The following is an 18,003-nucleotide window of genomic DNA, read 5'->3' as shown; positions in this document are numbered from 1 at the left end:
GAGAGCTCCTGAGGGCAAGGACCATGACTTATTCATCCCAAAGGCCAAGCTTGGTGCCTTACACCACAATAAACATGTAAGGATGGACGAATGGATGCATTTTCAGTTCCCATTGGCTGAGGAGGGAGGGTCAAGAGCACTACTTATTGCAGAGTTGGGAAAGTAGGACCAGTGCTTCCATTCATATTCCTCTACCCTCCTGAGAATTTGCATACTTGAGGGGCCTGACCCTGGGCATGGTCTGCATCTGTTGGCTTGGGCTAGACTGGAGTCGGTGGGAAGCAAACCACGAGCCCATTGTGGATTGGGGAACTGTGGTCCTGGAGTTCCTAGAGGCAGAAATAGCTGACTCCTACCTGAAGCCCTGTGTCTAGACCCCAGGGGTGGGAACAGGCTAGAGTCAGGGATACTGTGTCCTCACCTGCTTTGGTGGGTGAGTTGGGGGCTCTGGGCTTGAGGATGAGGAGGTGACCTCAGTGGAACCGAAGAAACTCTGCTCTCAGCCATTCCTACCCCAGTAACTCCCCTTGTGGGTTGGACTCTCCTCTTCCCCCTAAGTTCCTCTTGTGCTCTTATTCTGCCTAGCTAGTGGCTTCCTGCTGTTCAAAGCTGCTGCCTTGGCAACTGTTACTAAAGCCCCTCCTTCCAGGGGAGGGATCAGGGGGCTATTTAACTCATTCTCATAGGGTGGAGGAAGACTCTGGGGTCAGAGATGACATTATGGGGCTGAGGCTACTGCCCTCCACCCCAGCACATATCTGATTATGGATTCAAGGAGAGGGAAGAACAAGGGTCTTTATTTGGGAAAATACCCCACATTTTCCCAAATAGAGACCCTAAAATGGTTCCCTTTAATTTTCAAAGCAGTATTCTCTCTTAGATGGACAGATCCCAAATTTCCATGAGATCCTTCCAGAAACATGGTAGCTTTTGATCACAGAAGTTCTCAGGCTATTGCAAGAGGTAGAAGGAACATGGGATAGTCATGACTTCTGGTTGGCTTGACCTCAGTTTTCTGTCTCCATAAAATGGGGAGTTGAGGCTCTGCTTCTTCCTCTGATGGGGAAATATACCATGCCTCTTACCACCCTCCTTATGACAGCTGCTCTTTTCCAGGAAGATTAAGTCTCCTCAAGGTGCTGACTCAGCTCCAGGAGCTGCAGAACCAGCCCACTCCCTCAGGCCCGGCCCAGGATCTTCCCACTTGGGGAGGGTGGTTAATCCTCTGCCAGGCAGGGCAGCCTCCCTCCCCACGAGCCCGGGCATTTGCCTGGATTGCCAACAAGGCCTAGACACAAAGTCAGAAGGAGGAAAGCCACAAGTCTGGCCCTCCCTCTGTGGTCTCTGGGACTAGATGGTACCCATGGCCAGGTTGCAGCTGGAATGGAACCAAAGACAACTTATCATCACACACTCCGCTGCATCCCAGTTAAGACCAATCCCAGCCATTCACTTTTTCCTGAATCAGAGACCTAAGAAGGATTTTTTCTTCCACCTGCAACCTCAATCTTTTAATAAACCAGTTGAAGTCAGAACCAAACCTACATAACTCTTAAACGTTAGAGTTAAAACCAAACCCGAACAGAAAATGTTCTTGGTACTGAACCTGAACTAAGCTATCCTATTTCATTCAGTCTAAATCCCTGGAAAGTGGAGCAGTATTGCCCAGGAAGTCTGTGCCTGCCCACTTATTCCCTTAGCCCATGCTATCTGCCTTGGGCTAGTGTAGCCCTCCAGGATACCTATAGGAGGGCAGAGAAGATGGAGAATGGGGCCAGGAGGCCAGCGGGTCAAGGGGAATGAGGTGAGGGCAGGGCTGGCAGGCAGAAGAGAGGGAGGCCACTGGGCAGTAGAGACCTCTCCCCTCCCTAACGCCCTTTGCTCCCTCCGGGCAACACTCCCAAGTGGGCCGAGTATAGGTCTGGAACTCAGGCTTCCTGGGTTTCTGGTCTGACTCTGTTCTCGCCTGCGCTTGATTTCTCCCTAATGGTATACTTTCAGGTCAATCACTTCATCTCTCTGAGCCACAGTTTTCCTGTCTGAAGAACAGGAAGAAGCAATCTGCTCAGTGCCTATCACAGGCGAATCACAGACTTGTAAAAACTGCTGGACCTGCAAGGGCTTTGGAGCCCATCTCCTCTGAGCCCCTCCATTCAAGGCACACAGCTAGTAGTGTTGGAACTGGGACTCAAACAGGCTCCCCAGCCAGTGTGGTCCAGAGGAAAGTGCATGGCTGATGGAGACGGGGAACTAGGAAGAACAGTCCTACTAGGGAGAAGGGTTCAAGTGCACAATTCTCCAGACTTTTCTGTCTTGGATAGAAAGGTGTGAGTTTCAAGTCGTCCTGCATCCTCGCCAGACACAGGACGACTGTGGTGAGGGGGCTGTCAGGGAGTCCCAAACACTGGTGGGGTTTTAAAATCCAACTGATTGAGTCTATTCTGTGGTGTCCCACAAAGTGACAGTTCTCTTCAGCTTGTGTTCCCAGGGCCAGGTTGCAGTGATTACAAGGACAACAATAAACTGAAATAGGTCATAAGCCAGCCCAAGAGAATGGCACTATCAGACGGAGCTGCACAGGCCCTGACATCCAACCAGGCAGGGGACAGGGCAGAGGAGGAAGGTGATGCTGATGGGTGGAAGCGAGTCACACTTGAACGTGTCTTGCTAGTTGGGCTCTTCTGCTCCTGGGAGGGCTGGACCTCAGTGGACATGCAGAAGCTCCTGGCACCATTTTGCTTGGACAAAGCTCAGAAGGTAGGATAAGAAGGACAGTGTGCCACAGTGGAGGGTGACAGTCTTTACTGAGACCAGCAAATGACAAAATGTGCCCAAACTGTTGCACAAGGAGATTTTGGCTCGCTGTAGTAAGAATTCCTGTTATGGGGAGCTCTGACTGCAGAACAGGTGACCACAGGAGGCTACGCCCTCCTTCTCAGGAGTGTTTGGAACAGAGGAGAATCCTTCTGCTTCATGGTTAAATGTGGCCCCACCTGAAGGCGGGAGGATGGATTTAGTGAACTTACAAATGGCCCTGTTCACCTAAAAAATTTAATAATAGCTACCACTTCTATGCCTCGATAATGTGCTAGGCGCTGTGGAAAGTACTCAACCAAAATTAACTCATTTAATCCTTACAAGAACCTTTGAGGTAAACACTATTATTATTTCCATTTTACAGATAGGAAATTTGAGACATGGAGACTTAGGTGATTTTCCCAAGATCACACAGCCAAAGGATGCTAGCACTGGGATTCCCACCTGAAGCCTGATTTCTCAGCTACTCTGTGACTCCCTTAAGAGAGGATAAGGATGGGCAAGCCCAGCTGTTCACTACAACTGAGAACAGAGCAAATGGGTAGACCGAAAGTCCAAATTCTCTCTTCATCCACTCCTCCTCCTTTAGATCCCGCACCCAAAGTGGGACAATTACCTATTTCCTGGAGGCAACAATAAACTCAGAATCTAATTCAAGGGGACCTTGTTGGGTGGCTAAGAGTCAGTTTACCGGGGCTGGCTTTGGGGCAGGAGTCTGTGAGGTGAGATCCTGGGCAGATGTACTGTCTGGTCCTCCAGCGGGAGGGGCCTCTTTGCAATGAGAATGAACCAGTAATCCTATTAGCAGCTCTCCTTTAAATCACAGCTAGGTCTGTACTGAAATTAATGTCAGCCTGATTACTTGAACACCCAATTCAAATCAGCATAACCAATCAACCAGCTTACCTGCATGTCTCTCCAAACTCTTTTTCTTGTGGATGAATTTCTTCTCTAGTTAGCCCTAAATTATGGAGCGCTTGATTGGGATTTGGCACTTTAATATCACTTTATTATTATTATTAGTTTTTCAGGTTTTTTTTTTTTGCAAGAGCTGCTGCAGAGCAATCGAATTGGGAATCTTCTTCCTGGGCCTCTCAGTAGGAAACAGATTAATCTGCAAGCCATCACGACGCAGAGGGGGGTGCTGGTTCGTGTCTAGAGGGCTGAGATCTAATCCCGACCTTCTCATTAATTGGCTATCTGACTTCAGGCAAGTGACTTCACTTGTTTGTATAATAGTTTCCGTAGCTGTCAAATAAGGGTGGTAACTAACGCCTGTCCTTCCTAGCTCGGAAAGGATGCTGTGAGAATGAAATGAGTTATTAGTCATGAATTTCAGTATTGTCCAATATTCACGGAGTACATGCCTACTGCAAGCCAGGCCTGTGCTAAGAGCTGGGGACACCGGGAGGAAGGATGCCCTTAGAAAGCCTGAGGAACGGGGAAACAGACAATCCAACCTATCTTCACGAACACACGGCCGCCCCTTCTAAGAGGAGGTTTGCCTGGGGAGCCCAGGGAGGCCAACCCGGAGGGCAGCGCCGCCCCTCCCCTGGACTGAGGGAGGTCCCAAGTGGGGGCTTCCTGGAGGACGGGAGACCTGAACTAAAAAGCAGGAGTGGAAATGTGAGTGCTTTGGCAAAGTTAAAGTGTGATGTAAATAGGAAAGTGTCATTGTGATGTCTGAGCCCAGATTTCTTGGAAACGTGGTCTCTCAGACCTGAGCATTCCGAGAGGGTGAGGCCTTTGACATGCAGCTACTGAGGGCTCAGCAACGATTTCAGCAGCTCTGGTCACCTTCTGCCCGAAATTCACTTAGGAAGAGGCTTTATTACTTAATTTTCTCTCTGCCTCAGGACTCTGGGCTTGCGTGGTAAATGAATGTGTGTGTGTACGTGCACATGTGTCTGTGTGTTTGTGTGTGCGCACATGTTTAGACCTTTAGAGAGGGGAAAGGTGGGGAAGGCCTGGTGCTGCTCACACTGAACCCGGGAGTGAGCTAATGAGCGAGCGTCTGTGCAGCTGTGTGTTTAGGGCTGCGCGAGAGAGGATTCACACTGAAGTTTATTTTTGTAGAGCTTCATGACCCGAATTATTTATAGATTCAAGTCTTTGGTAAATTCAGTCTCTGAGATTCTTCCTTCCTCTATCCTACACGCATGCGCGCGCGCGCGCGCGCACACACACACACACACACACACACACACACACAGAAAGAAGCAGCAGCAACTTCCAGGTGGCCTCTGGCTTGTCCCCCAACCCCTCCACCCCCTGGAGCTGTGCAAACATTAACTAACTGTGCAGAGACACAACCCAGCAGAGGGAGACCCCCTGGAGGACAGCTGGGAGCCTGGCCCTAAATGCTTGGCTAATCGGGGAGGGACACAGGAGCCTGGAAAACTCGGCCAGTGGGTTGCCCTGAGCCAAGAGAGGAGAGGAAGTGGGGAGACAAGGTCCGTGAAAAGGAAGGAGGTCACTGAGATGTGCTAAACTGAAAATTTGGGCTGCTCCCACCCTTGTACGCGCGTGCGCCCACACACACACACACACACACACACACACAGCGTGCACGCACACACACACATCCTCCCACATGCATGCAGATGCTTCCAGCACTGGTCCCCAGTGAGTTGTCGGTCAATCAACAGGGCTTTGACACTGGAGACTGACATTTCCATGTACAATTATTTCTATTTCTGTACAAGTTAGGAATCTGCCCTAGATATTAAACTGGGGGTGGATGGCTAGCAGAGGGGAGCATGGGGCCAGAGGCTCCTGAATTTCAGAAGGCCAGGGCAGGCCATGGAGGGCTTTCTCCTGGAATGCAGGCAGGGGGTCCCAAAAGGAACCACCTATTCTCTGGACTTCTGCATCTTGGAAAAGTCTGAGAATTAAGAGCCTGGCTCGTAAGGATAGGGAAGTAGTGAATATTTATTGAGCGCTTACTATGAGTAAGATAAGTGTTCAGCCGTTAGGCTGGGAAGGTTGGCTGAAGTGCGCATCTCTTTTTCTAAATTGTGGCTTCTCTGCTCCTCATCAGCCAGGGGTAGATGGCCAAGCAATGATGGATCCGTGCTGCCCATGGAATCAAGAGGAGCAGCCTCTGCTTCACGCCTTCCTGTGGTTAACGACAAACTGCACTTTGCAAAGGCATCAACTCTCCCGTCCCAGGGGCCTCTCCCTTTATGACTCAGGGGAGAGTGACATCAAAACCTAGAAGGGGGCTGGCCCTGTGGCTGAGGGGTTAAGTTCATACGCTCCGCTTCAGTGGCCCAGGGTTTTGCCGGTTCGGATCCTGGGCATAGACATGGCACTGCTCATCAGGCCATGTTGAGGTGGCGTCCCACATCCCACAACTAGAAGGACCTACAACTAAAAAATATCTACAACTATATACTGGGGGGATTTGGGGAGAAAAAGCAGAAGAAAAAAAAAGACCTAGAAGCAAAAGAATCCAATCTCTTGGTTCTGCCTCTGTCAGAGAGGGCTTTGTGCTCTCAGGCCCGGGAAGGCACAAGAGCTTACAGAAGTGAATGACACTGGGCAGTTCCGGAGCACAGAACTCTGGTCTTAGACCAGCCCCACCTTTCAACGCTGCTCCAGTTCAAGACTTGAGCAGGTCTGGAGGCTCCTGGAACAAGATGAAGCTGCCAGGGGCAGAGGAAGCACTCGATTGTTCTGGGAAACAATAAGATAAACACAGCGAGGGACAACAGAAGTATTAAGCAGCCTCAGATGAAATCAAATCACGCAGCAGCAAAGCAATAATTCATAGGGAGCACACGGAGTTGCGGCGAGCAAAGACGGGTGGGAGGAGGAATTAACAAAGACTAATAAGCAACCTCCGCCTAATCAGAATCTCTGTTCCCTCTAAGCTCTGGCAATGTGGGGCTCGCGGACTCTCCATGCCAGGCACTGCACACAGGTCACTTGCCTGCGATGCCCTGGCTGGTTCAGGATAGAATCTAGCCTCTCAGGCTTTTTGAACTGAGCATGATTTAGAACCACCCTTCAGGGTCCATGGGGAGGGCGCGCAAGCTTCCTCACCAAGCTCTGGATCAGGGTGTGGTGAGAATTAGGCCTGTTGACACACAGGTTACCCACCTTGGAAATGCCCCATCCCACTCCCAGGGAGGGAGGAAAGGAAACAAGCACCTCCTGGGACTGGATACATGTAGGGCTTTTGAGTCACTTATTTCCCTTATCAATTTAGTTCAACATACTTAATGAACATCTTTTGAGCATGTTAACCAGTGTGCAAAAGGTCGGAGATATAAATGTGAACAATCTTGAAAACTCTATGAGGTAGTCCTCCCCATTTCACAGAATAAGAAATGCTGAGGATCTAGAGCAGGATGGCACAGCTTGTAAGTGGCAGAGCAAAGCTCCAAGCTGGGTCTGCCTGACCCCAAGGCTGGGCTCCGTCTTCTTCCTTCTGCCTGCCTCTGGGGCCTCGGTTTCCTCCCCCCCAGTCAAACAAGAGGACAATGCCTGCATTAGGACTAAAAATTACATCTCAGAAGTGCTGGGTGCCCCCGGAGATAAGTCCTGGGGACAGAATAGATCATATGGCTGTCTCCTCCAGGGTGACAGAGAAGGCCACCTGCAGTCTGGAAAAGGAGCCAAGGGTGGGGTGTCGAGGAGGGTTATTACCCTCTTCAATTAACTCATTCTTTTCAATGACCAAAAATTGCCCTGCGTTTTATAATCTGGAACAGTAATCTCTTGCTTTCATTAACACCCAGGATGGCATTTTGGGCTGTACGGATGGGAAGGGAGGTCTAGATTTGTGAGCACAGCTCCCTGACACTGGGCTTCTGCCTGAATGCAGGAGACTCAGATTTTAAAAGGAAAAGCCATTGAAAACTGCATGTGTCATGGGTACACCACAGTGCAGAAAATGTGTGGTAATGGAGAGAAACAGAGACCACCTCCAGGTCACTGTATTTCTCTTCTCGCTGCTAACAGGCTAGGTCTGAGTCTTTATTGCCTCTGATCTGTGCCACTGCAATAACCTGAGAAATCTCCCTGCCTCCAGCATATTCCAGCTCTAATCTATTCTACCAAACACTGCCAGATTAATCTTCTTAAAACACTTATTTGATCCTGCCTTTTCTGTATGCAAAATCCTTAAATTTCAGGTGTTTGTAATTTTCTTTCTCTTGCTTATCTTGGTCTTCTAATTTTTTTTTTCTTTGTCATGAACATATACCTCTTCTGGAAAAAAAAGTAAATCATAGCATGCATCCATGCACACACACACACACAAATACACACACACACACATACACAAAACACCTTTAATTGCTCCCAGTGATAATTTAGAAAAGTTCATGTTCCTCAATTTGGCATTCACAGGACAAACTAACATGGCCTTCTCACTATTTTCCAATTATGTCTCTAGGTTTTTGTCTTCATGCCTTGGCCTGACAATTTATCCTACGTCCTAGATCCTAACCATCCTCCAAGGCCCAACCTAAATGCCACCTCCTCCATGAAGCCTCTTCTGATCCCTCCTTTGAACTCCCATAGCACCTAACATTTCTCTTGGCACGGTTACTTGTGAGCACATGCAGTCATCTTTCCTAGGACTGTAAGTTTATAGAAAGCAGACACTGTGTTTTGTACAGTTTCATATGCCTTACTGTATTTGGTACCACACGATGTACACAGGAACACATGCTGATGGAATGAATGAATGAATCCCTGTTGCTGACCTGGGCAGGAGCGGAACGTTAATCACAGTTCACATTTACTTAACCCCTGTTATTGTTAGACAACGTTCTAAGGACTTTATACACATTTTCTCATTCAATCCTCACGACGACTCTATTATTCCCATGTTATAGATGAGGAAACTGAGGCACGGAGGGGTGAGGTAACTTCCTTAAGGCCACAGAGCTCGTAGGTAGAAGAGCTGGAATCTCAACTCTGTTAGGCCTTCCCTTTTCCAGGCGTCTGTTTTCCCATCGCTAGAATAGAATGGGTAGAGAAAGAGGGACTCTTGCTGCACACATCTCCCCAGCCCCCAGCAAATCTTCTGGAACCCATCACATAAACACACTCCACGCATTTGCTTCTGTTGAAATGATCTTTTTGGCTCCCCATTGAACTGCTAAGAGCTCTTGGGAGGAAAGTGCTCTAGACACTCAAGGTGCTACTGTGAAGAGAACTCCAGGGCCACTAAGCTGCAGCTCTGCTGGCTCCAAGGAGATGGGAAGCAACCATGAAAGTGGTGAACGTGCCGTTAGCGTCGGGGTCTGAGAAACAGTATCAGAGGAGAAGAGATGGGAGGTGAGGCCAGGACGTCTCCATCACCTGAAATCTTCAGCAGTGGCCCGGGAGCAGGGGTGCCCCTTGCTCTGGTATGTCTGACTTCCTGGCAGAGCCCAAGGGCAGAACAGACAGCTGGGGCAGGTTGTAGTTCTTCTAAAAGATTCTATTTGAATAGCTGTTGTCTTCACACCTTTCCCCATCTCCCCTCCCAGAAGAGGGACTTTAATAATGAGCTGCTTCATGACAACAGACCCCTAATTAATTCATTGCTATTCTTCTGGGGCCAGATCATTCTAATCAAGGTAGGGTGAGGTGGGGGGTGGTGAGCGAGGACTGTCTGATATGATCTAATCTGCCATTTCTAGCTCCACTCCTGGCATCACTGCTCTGTGACCCTTCCCGGTCACCTTGTTGTCTTAGGCTGGACACCTGCTTCTCCTCAATGCCCACCCCCTCCTTGCGCTGATGCCCCACAGCTGCTGGGCACAGTGCCAGCACACAGACACTGCTGGTGGTTGGGTACAACAGGACAGCAGGTGCCGGGATCACACCGGGGAGTGTGAAGCAGGGAAGCAGGGCTTGGCCTGGTGAGGAGCAAACTCTTAACGCTTTTTCTCTAAGTGTTAGCAGAATATCCAGTGGGCTCAACGGTCAGCGGTGTGCAGCCCCTGTTCTTTTTCTCCAGCCTCCTCCCAACCTCTGACCTTGGAGAAGCTTCCACTACCCAGGATACTATGTGCTCCTGGACCTGGGCAGCCGCACATCACCGCACCCAAGGAGTGGCTGCATTTCTGCAGCCGATGGGATCATCTGTGTGAGGATGCAAGCAGATGACAGGGACCAAGATGGCAGGGAACTACCTTCGAGACAATGTGGAGCAGAATAACCTAAAAAATCCCCCGTGAAGCCAGATCACACTAGGAGATGACGGAAATTAAGGAGCACACAGGTCTCGCCTTAGGCAGCCTCTTCCAAGCTTTTTCAGTTTCCTTTCCAGATCTTTCAAGGCCCACACTTCGATCTTCTGATAGGTGTTGACTGTCCACTCAGGGCTGACGTCTTCACTTGCTCGGGTGGAGGCCACACACGGGCACTCAGCCAAGCGACTTAATTCTCACTTTCCTCATCTCCAAAACCAGGAAAAATAACGCTGCCTACATGACAAGGCTGTGGTGGGAACAAATTCAATAAGGAACGTGAAGGCATCTGGGATACTGGACAGGGCTGCATGGAGGCGAAGAACTTTCGGTTGACTTACTTTTGATCCAGAGACTTGGGTGGGACCAAGCTGAGGAGGGAATTGGGCAGGAAGGGACTTCTTCAGGGGCCCCCTGGGGCAGTTGGTCACCCCTACTCTCTGTCCTCTCCAAGGGAGCAGGCTGGGGAGGAAAGTGGAGGAGGAGATGGGGAGGAGGAAGAGGAGGGGAATGGGGAGGAGGAGGGGGAGGACAGGGAAGAGGAGGGAGCTGCAGGAGTGCCGAGCAGGAGCCCTTTGCTTTGTGGGAGTTTGTGCCTGCTTTTGAAGGCAGCCTCTCCGAGTGAGAAGGGATGGTTTTGATAGGATCTCCACAGGACCTGTGCTGGGGACACAGGGCTGAAGCCATTGGGGCCGAAAGGATGGCAGCGTTCTAATTCAGACCCTTTTTACTTTGTAAAAAAGAGAAAAGTGAGGGGGAGGCTCCAGGCTTTTCCCCATAGAGAAAAGGCCTCTCAGGGCAAACCTCCCCACTTCTCATCTGCTTCTTAGAAAGAGCGAGAAGGAGCTGCAGCTTAGCTTTTGTGTAAAGTACTAAAGCAGCCCCCTCTTCTGCCCCTCCCACACCCCCACTCCTCTCTATTTTCTTCTCTTACAAGAGCACTCCCCCTCTCCAGGGACTGGAATCATTAACTGAACAGCACTTTGCCTCGCATCGCTTTTGACAATTTGGCAGTGAGCTGGGAAGTACCAGAGATACTGCAAAACAGCAGAGGGGGAGAGGGTGGGCAAAGGGGTGCGTCTGAAGGACCCGCCTGGTGTGTGCCTGGCCCCTGGCCCAACACCTGGATGCTCTGGATCTGTCCCTCTCTTCCTGCCCAGCTCTGTGTCTCAAGGGTGTTCTGGGTCCCCAGCTGTCAGGGAGGTGGGGTGGGGTGGGGTGGGAGGGGAGCATCATGTGGCTTCCTGTCCTCACCCCTTTTTGCTGTCACCTGGAGGCTGGCTGACATCCCATCTGGACAAGGGATGCCTCAAGGACAAGCAGGAGTTAATGGCCCTCCTTTTACCTGAGGCCTGAAGCTCCCCGTGACAGCAGAGGAGGGGCAGCTGAGGGATGAGGTGTGGGTAGATGGTGAGGCTGGGCAAGGAAGGACGGACCTAAAGAACGACCATACAGGGCGGCACAGTCAGAGTCCTGGGCATTTCCGAGAGGAAACAAAACAGGTGAGAGAAAGAAGGGTCATGGACTTCCCAGTCAAGCTGCGATAGGAACAGAGCAGAGAGAGAGAAAGAGAATTCTGGGGCCTCCTGAGAGAGAAACTATGTTGGAACATCTGCCATATGGCTTCCAACACTAGGAAGTGATGGCTTTGAGGGATTTCTCAGAAGGGGAAATGGGTCCCCAGCCACCCTGGAGAGGACCAGAGAATGCCTGAGTCTCCTTGCCTTGCTCATGGCTCCTCCCCCCACACTAGGAATCTAGCCTTATTTAGTAATCCTAGAACGGAGGAGAGTTACCACTTATTGAGCACATATTACGTCCTGGATGGTGCACCAGGTGCCTTACACAAAATATCTACTGTAATTTCCAAAACCCATTTCACTGATGAAGAAATTGGGGCTCAGAGAGGCTAGGTAAATTTGCCTTAGGTCACACAGCCAGTAAGTGGTAGAGAGAGTGTGGAACCTAGGTCAGTTTGATTACACAATCTTCTATTAAGCCATATTCCTCCCAAAAAATGTACTCACTTTTGTCTTGTGTATGATGTTAACATCCTACTATCATTTTAATGCTCTTATTCTGCTGTCTGAGCCCCATAGAAGTGCCAACAAAAATGATAAATTCCTAAATGTAGACGCTGAATCTATATAGCTCATTTTATTCAACTTTTAGCAGAGGGCCAAGCACAATGGGGCAGGGTGCTTAAAAAATTGCATTCTATCTGGCTATAATCACCAAGACAAAAAACAATAAATGTTGGAGAGGTTGTGGGGAAAAGGGAACCCTCACCCACTGCTGGTGGGAATGGAAACTGGTGCAGCCACTGTGGAAAACACTATGGGGATATCTCAAAAAATTAAAAATAGAAATACCATATAACCCAGCTATCTCACTACTGGGTATTTACTCAAAGAACTTGGAATCAGCAATTCAAATAGACTCATGCACCTCTATGTTCACTGCATCATTAACACAATAGCCAAGATGCGCAGCAACCCAAGAGCCCATCAATGGATGAATGGATAAAGATGTGGTTTATATACACAATGGAATACTACCCAGCCATAAAAAAGACGAAATGGTCCTATTTGCAACCATATGGATGAACCTTGAGGGCATGATGTTAAGCAAAATAAGCCAGACAGAGAAAGTCAAACACCATATGATTTCACTCATATGTGGAGTATAAACAAACTTACGGACAAAGAGAATAAATTAGTGGTTACTGGGGCAAGGGGGGTGGAGGGTGGACACAAGGGGTGAAGGGGCATACTTGTATGGTGTATGATAAACAATAATGTACAACTGAAATATCACTACGTTATAAGCTATTATGACCACAATAAAAAAATTTAAAAAAATTTCATTCTATCCTTGAATCAAGTTGGAGCTCCAGAAAGCCACAAACTTGGACCACAAAAGCTTAACCAGTAAGCTTCATTTTCCTTAATGGCCTTATCTACTTGCTTTTTATTGTTGGTTATTCCATGGGAGTAATTCTTTGAATGTTGATTGTTGCATGGATGTCATAGCCTTGACACTTTAGCTGGAGTTAATATAAGAAATTGCTACATAAAACAGGATGTTGACATCAAACTTTTGTCTGGTTTCTATATAAAGTCTCATGTGATAAACCACTTATAGAGTGTAATGTCTGGGGGTTGTCTCTCCTGAAAAATAAGTATACTTTCTTATATCAAAGAGTGAGGATTTCTAGTTCTTCTCATTTCTCTTTTTGATTTGGCTGCCCGGATACTCAGGCCAAATCTGATGCTGGGTCCCGGTGCTTATATTGGCTTTATTGTTAGCATATTTATTTCCACTCCCCTTTTGTGGCTTCAGTTTTCTAGTTCCATGCAAGTTTTTATTACATATGTTTGCCAACTTTTTTATAAGCCACCTAATTCCTTCTTTGGAAAGAAGGGGAATATGAATACTTAGAAATAACTCTACTCATGCGCTCATATATTCTGTTTGCACTGTATGAATTTGCACTCCGTTGCATGTTGCCTTGACATACTCTCAGGTCTTTGCACTGTGTGCTCATCTCCTTTGTCTCTGTGGGTAGGAATGGGCCCACGAGCGTTTCTACGAGAAGACCTGGAGTACTCCCAGGATGGATTAAGTGTATGTGAGGTGTTGGAAGAGAGGGAAGACGTGGGGAGATACCACTCAAAACTTACAGCCAGAGTTCAATCTGCATTCTGCTGGGCTAATAAAAATCCATAGATCAGTTATGGGTCTGGCCTATAATAATGCTCCCTAACTTTTGGAAAATGGAAGAATGAATGAATAAATTAATGAATGAATGCTTGTCTGAGCCAAAAGATTCTTCTCATAGGAGAGAAGGCAAGGAACAATGGCAGGAAGCCCCATCTCAGGCACAGAGGAGACTCAAGATCACTGGGAGCCCAGGGGAGTCCAAGCTCCGCACCCCATCCTTGTCTCCCTTCCAGGCTGAAAGCACTCGTCACCTGCACTTCGTGCGGCAAAATTGGGTGAGTGTGATGGACGCTAGAAGAAGGAGAGTGGAAACAGGGAAAGGAGGAAGGCAGGAGGGGGCCCTGCTTGTGCTTCCTTTTTGTTCTTCCTCCTTTGAAAGGGGAAGTGGCAGAAATGCTGGCCCACAGGAACTATGGGGAGAGAGATGGGGGTCTCTAAGCAGGTGTCTGTCCGTCTGTTTTCACTAGCAATCTCCTTTGAACTCCCGCTTGCCCGTCTCTTTCTCCTTCTCTTCCTTGTGTTTCTCATGTCAATTCCAGTTTATCTGCGTGTCGATTATCTGTCTTTCTCTATGCTGTCCCTCTGACTCTCTCCCTGTCTCTCTCTCTAACACACACACACACACACACACACAGACACACGCCCCTCTTGGATCCCCATGAGAGAAGCTCTTGGAGCCCTCCTACCCTCATCTCACAGATTCCAGAGACAGTCGAGAGCAGAAGCCATCACCCCAGAGCACAGGGCACTACCACCTCCCTAGCTGACCTGTATCCAAACTCAGACTTCAGTTCTAATCCCAGTGGCCTTGCCGACATCAGTCAGGCTAATTTTTTCCTGTAATTAAAAGGGAACCCCCTCATTCCACCTCTAATCCCAGATAATTAGCTCTCTGATTGCTAGTGCTGGGCAGGAAACCTCGTGTTTGGAGAGGGATTCTGGACAGACGGATTAGGCAAACACTGTGCAGGAAGCTGCACTGGGTAAACAGGCTGTCCTCAAAGTTTGTTGTTAAAAAAGATTTGCAGTGGGCAAAGGGCCTGATTCCCTCCAGGTGGTGGGAGCCGCCTCTGACCCTCTCAGGTTCTTTCACAAATGGGTCACTTTTTCTAGCTTTCAGCATCGTCCCTATAGCGGGCTCCATCCAGCACACCAGGCCTAGGTATTCCCAGGGAGGGAATGCGAGAGGGAGGAGAGCCCCATAGGCGTCTACCCCCAGGATGGAGGGGTGTTAAATGTTAATAAAACATGGTGGGTGACAACAAGACCACCATGACTCCTCCTGACTCAGAGAGTATTTCCCCCAGGAAAATGGGGAAATAAATCCTTCTCCTACAGACTTTGGGGAGGACTCTGCAGAGTAGCAGAGGGTGGGGGCCCTGGCGGTCAGATTCCCCCAGCTGAGGCTGGCACTTGTCGATGTAACTGGCACTGCATTATCATCTGCTCTGCAGAGAGAGCAGTAGTATTTCGTTTTTTGTTTCTGTCATCAAAATTTTCCTTCCGTGATCCTCGGGATCATCCTGCGGGGGCAGGTATTCTATTATAGAAGAGGAAACTGAGTCCCTGAGAAAGCAAATGACTCCTTCAAGGTCACAAAGCAAACCACTGAGGCAGAGCCAAGGATAAAGGACAAGGCCCCAGGCAGCTGGTTGTGCTGTTGTTTGCACAATCCCATGTCTTCCAGCTCTGAGATCCTTCTGTTGCGAGAGTTTGGGCATTTAGGATATTGGAGGGATGGGGGGCTTGGGACACCAGATAGCCAAGGACATTTAGGACTCTGACAGCCAAGGGCTGGTCAACTCCTCCATGAAGTCTGAGAGCCCAGTGCTACCCAATGCCCATCCGGACTTCCTCCTGACATGGATGGAGCCGGCATTCTCAGGCCCCCTGAATAACCTGGAGATGGCCAGAACTCTGACGCTGCTTCCCTTTTCTTCAGCACTCCTCAGAGACATAAGCTTAGCTCACTCTTGTTCTGAGAGGAAGGGGCAGGAACTGCAGCCAGGGGCTGGTGCAGCCAGGGCTGCGGGACCTGTGGAGGGAGCAGCAGGGACCTTTGCGCTGGCACCTGGGGATTTGCCCAGCCTGCTGGTTGAGGTGCCGGCCCTGCTTCCCCACTGTGGCTCCTCCAATGAGCTCTGGGCATGGGGGAGGGAGGCAGGCCGTGGATGGATTCCAGATGGACTATCAGGTTCGCCCACAGTCGACTCTGAGGCTCCTCTGGTCTCGGCAGCTCCCTCAGCTCTGATTTGGCTGCAAAAAAGCCCGCGTATAGAACGCCAGTGAAACCCAACCCGCCTCTCCCAGCAGCCTCCCCCTCACTCTCTGCACCAGAGACAGTGTATTTCTTCTCTGCCCTTCTCTCCTTCACGATTAGTACAACCCCACCCCCGACAAGGAGAAAGGCTTAGGCTGGGGATTTGATTGATGGCTGGGACCCAGCCCTGGATCTCTGACCTATTTTCCCCTGGGAAGAAGTAGCTGTATAAGGTTCTGGCTTCGAGTTCTAGATATTTGAGAACAAGGTGCCTGCATGGGGAGCCTGGGGGTAGAGGGCAGAAACTCCTTGTGTCCCTCTGATTGCCAGATCTGTCTAGCTGGCTCTGACTCAGGCATGAGGGAAGAAGGGAGAACCAAGAACTAGGCAGAATGAGGCAGCCAGATATCTGACATCACCACAGCATTGCACCACTGCGTGCCTTCTAGACTAACAAAGCATCTCATAGACCCTGGGAGGGTTACAGCAAAGATTTGGTTTTGGTCTCCTGAATCTGGCCACAAACACTTCTGAAGACCTACTATGTGCCAAGCATAGTGCTTATGCTTTGGGCATATAGAAACAGATGCCACACAGATCATGTCACAGAAGCCACTGCTGTTTTCCTTAAGTCACATAATTAATAGATTAATTATTCTCCCAGAGGGCCCACGGGGTCTCACAGTATAACAGACCTTCACATGCTCTCACCCATTCACTGCTGTTTCAACAAGATCAAGTTCATTTCTGCCTTGGAGAGAGAAGAAGGAAGTATTGCCAGTGGCATGAGGGGATTACACTAGGATTTCCTGTCTGGTGAAATGTGCCTCAGTTTCCCTTTCAGTGTCAAGGTTCTGTTCTATGGTGATTTCAATTGGAAGTTTCTAGAACCTTCCATCTCAGCCTCCTCCACCCCGGGGCTGGCACTCCTCATCTCTCAGGTCTGCCTGGGGTCGTTTGTTAATGACTGGCAGGCTGGAGGTGATGCTGCCCTGTCAGGGTTGATTAGTTGGGCTGAAATTTGCATTCCGTTTCAGAAAACCAGTTTGGGATCTGGCAGAAAGCAGCAGGGCTCCGGCTTCAAGAGAGAATGCCCCTGAGGCCAGGCATTTGAATTAACCACAGTAGCCTTTTCTCCCCCTTCCTTCCACTTCCTCAAGCCCCTTCCTCACTTCTCCCCTCACACCAGAAGGCTGGTTAACTGCAGCAAAGGGCTCTCTGAACACACTTGCAGAAGAAAAGGCCTTTTTTTTTTTGCTTCTTCAAAGAAGATGCGAAGCTCCCTCCAGCTTCTCTGGAGAATCGGCGAGGGAACAGGCTGTCTCAAGATGCCATTAAAACATCCGTCAAATTAAAAACAGTCCTGGAATGTGCAACTTCCCCAGAGAGTGGTTCCGTGATGGACAATGGGGGTCTTCCACTACCAGAGAGCTCGGACAAGTGTCAAAGGGGCTGGCCCAGGCTCAGGTCCCTGGCTGTGTCCCGTGACGCGTGAGTGCCCTCGCATGAGACACTTAGCTTCTCTAAGCTCCAGTCTCACCCTTATTAATAAAAAATAAATAAAATTGTCTTTCTCCTCCCTCCCTAATTTCAGAGAGAAGTGGCCCTGTTATTCTCAGAGATAAGGTCTTGGTGCTCGTCACATGCCATCTTCTGAGGCTCTCTCCCCTGCCTTTCCTCTCCCCACAGTCATGGTGCTATTTTAAGTTGAGGCTTCCAGCCAAAATCCGTACTTTATTAATTATGCGTCAACCACTCTGTGTAATGTTTAATGCATTTTCCAGATTGTATCAAATCCACAGCGGAGGGAGGAGTCCGACTGCGGCCTGGGTTCCTGGCAGGGTGGGTGCTGGTTGTGGGTGGGGATCGGGGCCAGGCTGTGTCTGCCTTGACTTGGTCTCTCTTCGCCCTGGACTCTCTGTAAGGCCAGGCTCCAGTCCAGCTCGCGGCTCCCTATTTAAAGAGCACACAGCACCTGACCAGAAGGTAGGAAACCCTGGCTCATTAGGA

General features: G+C 49.4%; 1 protein-coding gene and 1 long non-coding RNA gene across 3 annotated transcripts in view; one reads left to right on the top strand and one right to left on the bottom strand.

Annotated features, from left to right (window-relative positions):
* Positions 1-18,003, bottom strand: part of PLXNA2 (plexin A2) — a 213,034-nt gene that overhangs the window by 118,150 nt on the left and 76,881 nt on the right. The gene's annotated exons all lie outside the window — the stretch shown is intronic.
* The window catches only part of LOC139078911 (uncharacterized), a 30,557-nt gene continuing 30,407 nt past the window's right edge, over positions 17,854-18,003 (top strand). The window contains exon 1 of the long non-coding RNA XR_011532099.1: positions 17,854-17,979. This is a non-coding gene — a long non-coding RNA (uncharacterized lncRNA). The remainder of the gene's footprint in view (positions 17,980-18,003) is intronic.

This window comes from Equus przewalskii, chromosome 23 (genome assembly GCF_037783145.1).
Source record: "Equus przewalskii isolate Varuska chromosome 23, EquPr2, whole genome shotgun sequence".
Taxonomy (NCBI): Eukaryota; Metazoa; Chordata; class Mammalia; order Perissodactyla; family Equidae; genus Equus; species Equus przewalskii.
The sequence above is the reverse complement of the archived record's forward strand: the minus strand, read 5'-3'. Positions and strand labels throughout refer to the sequence as shown.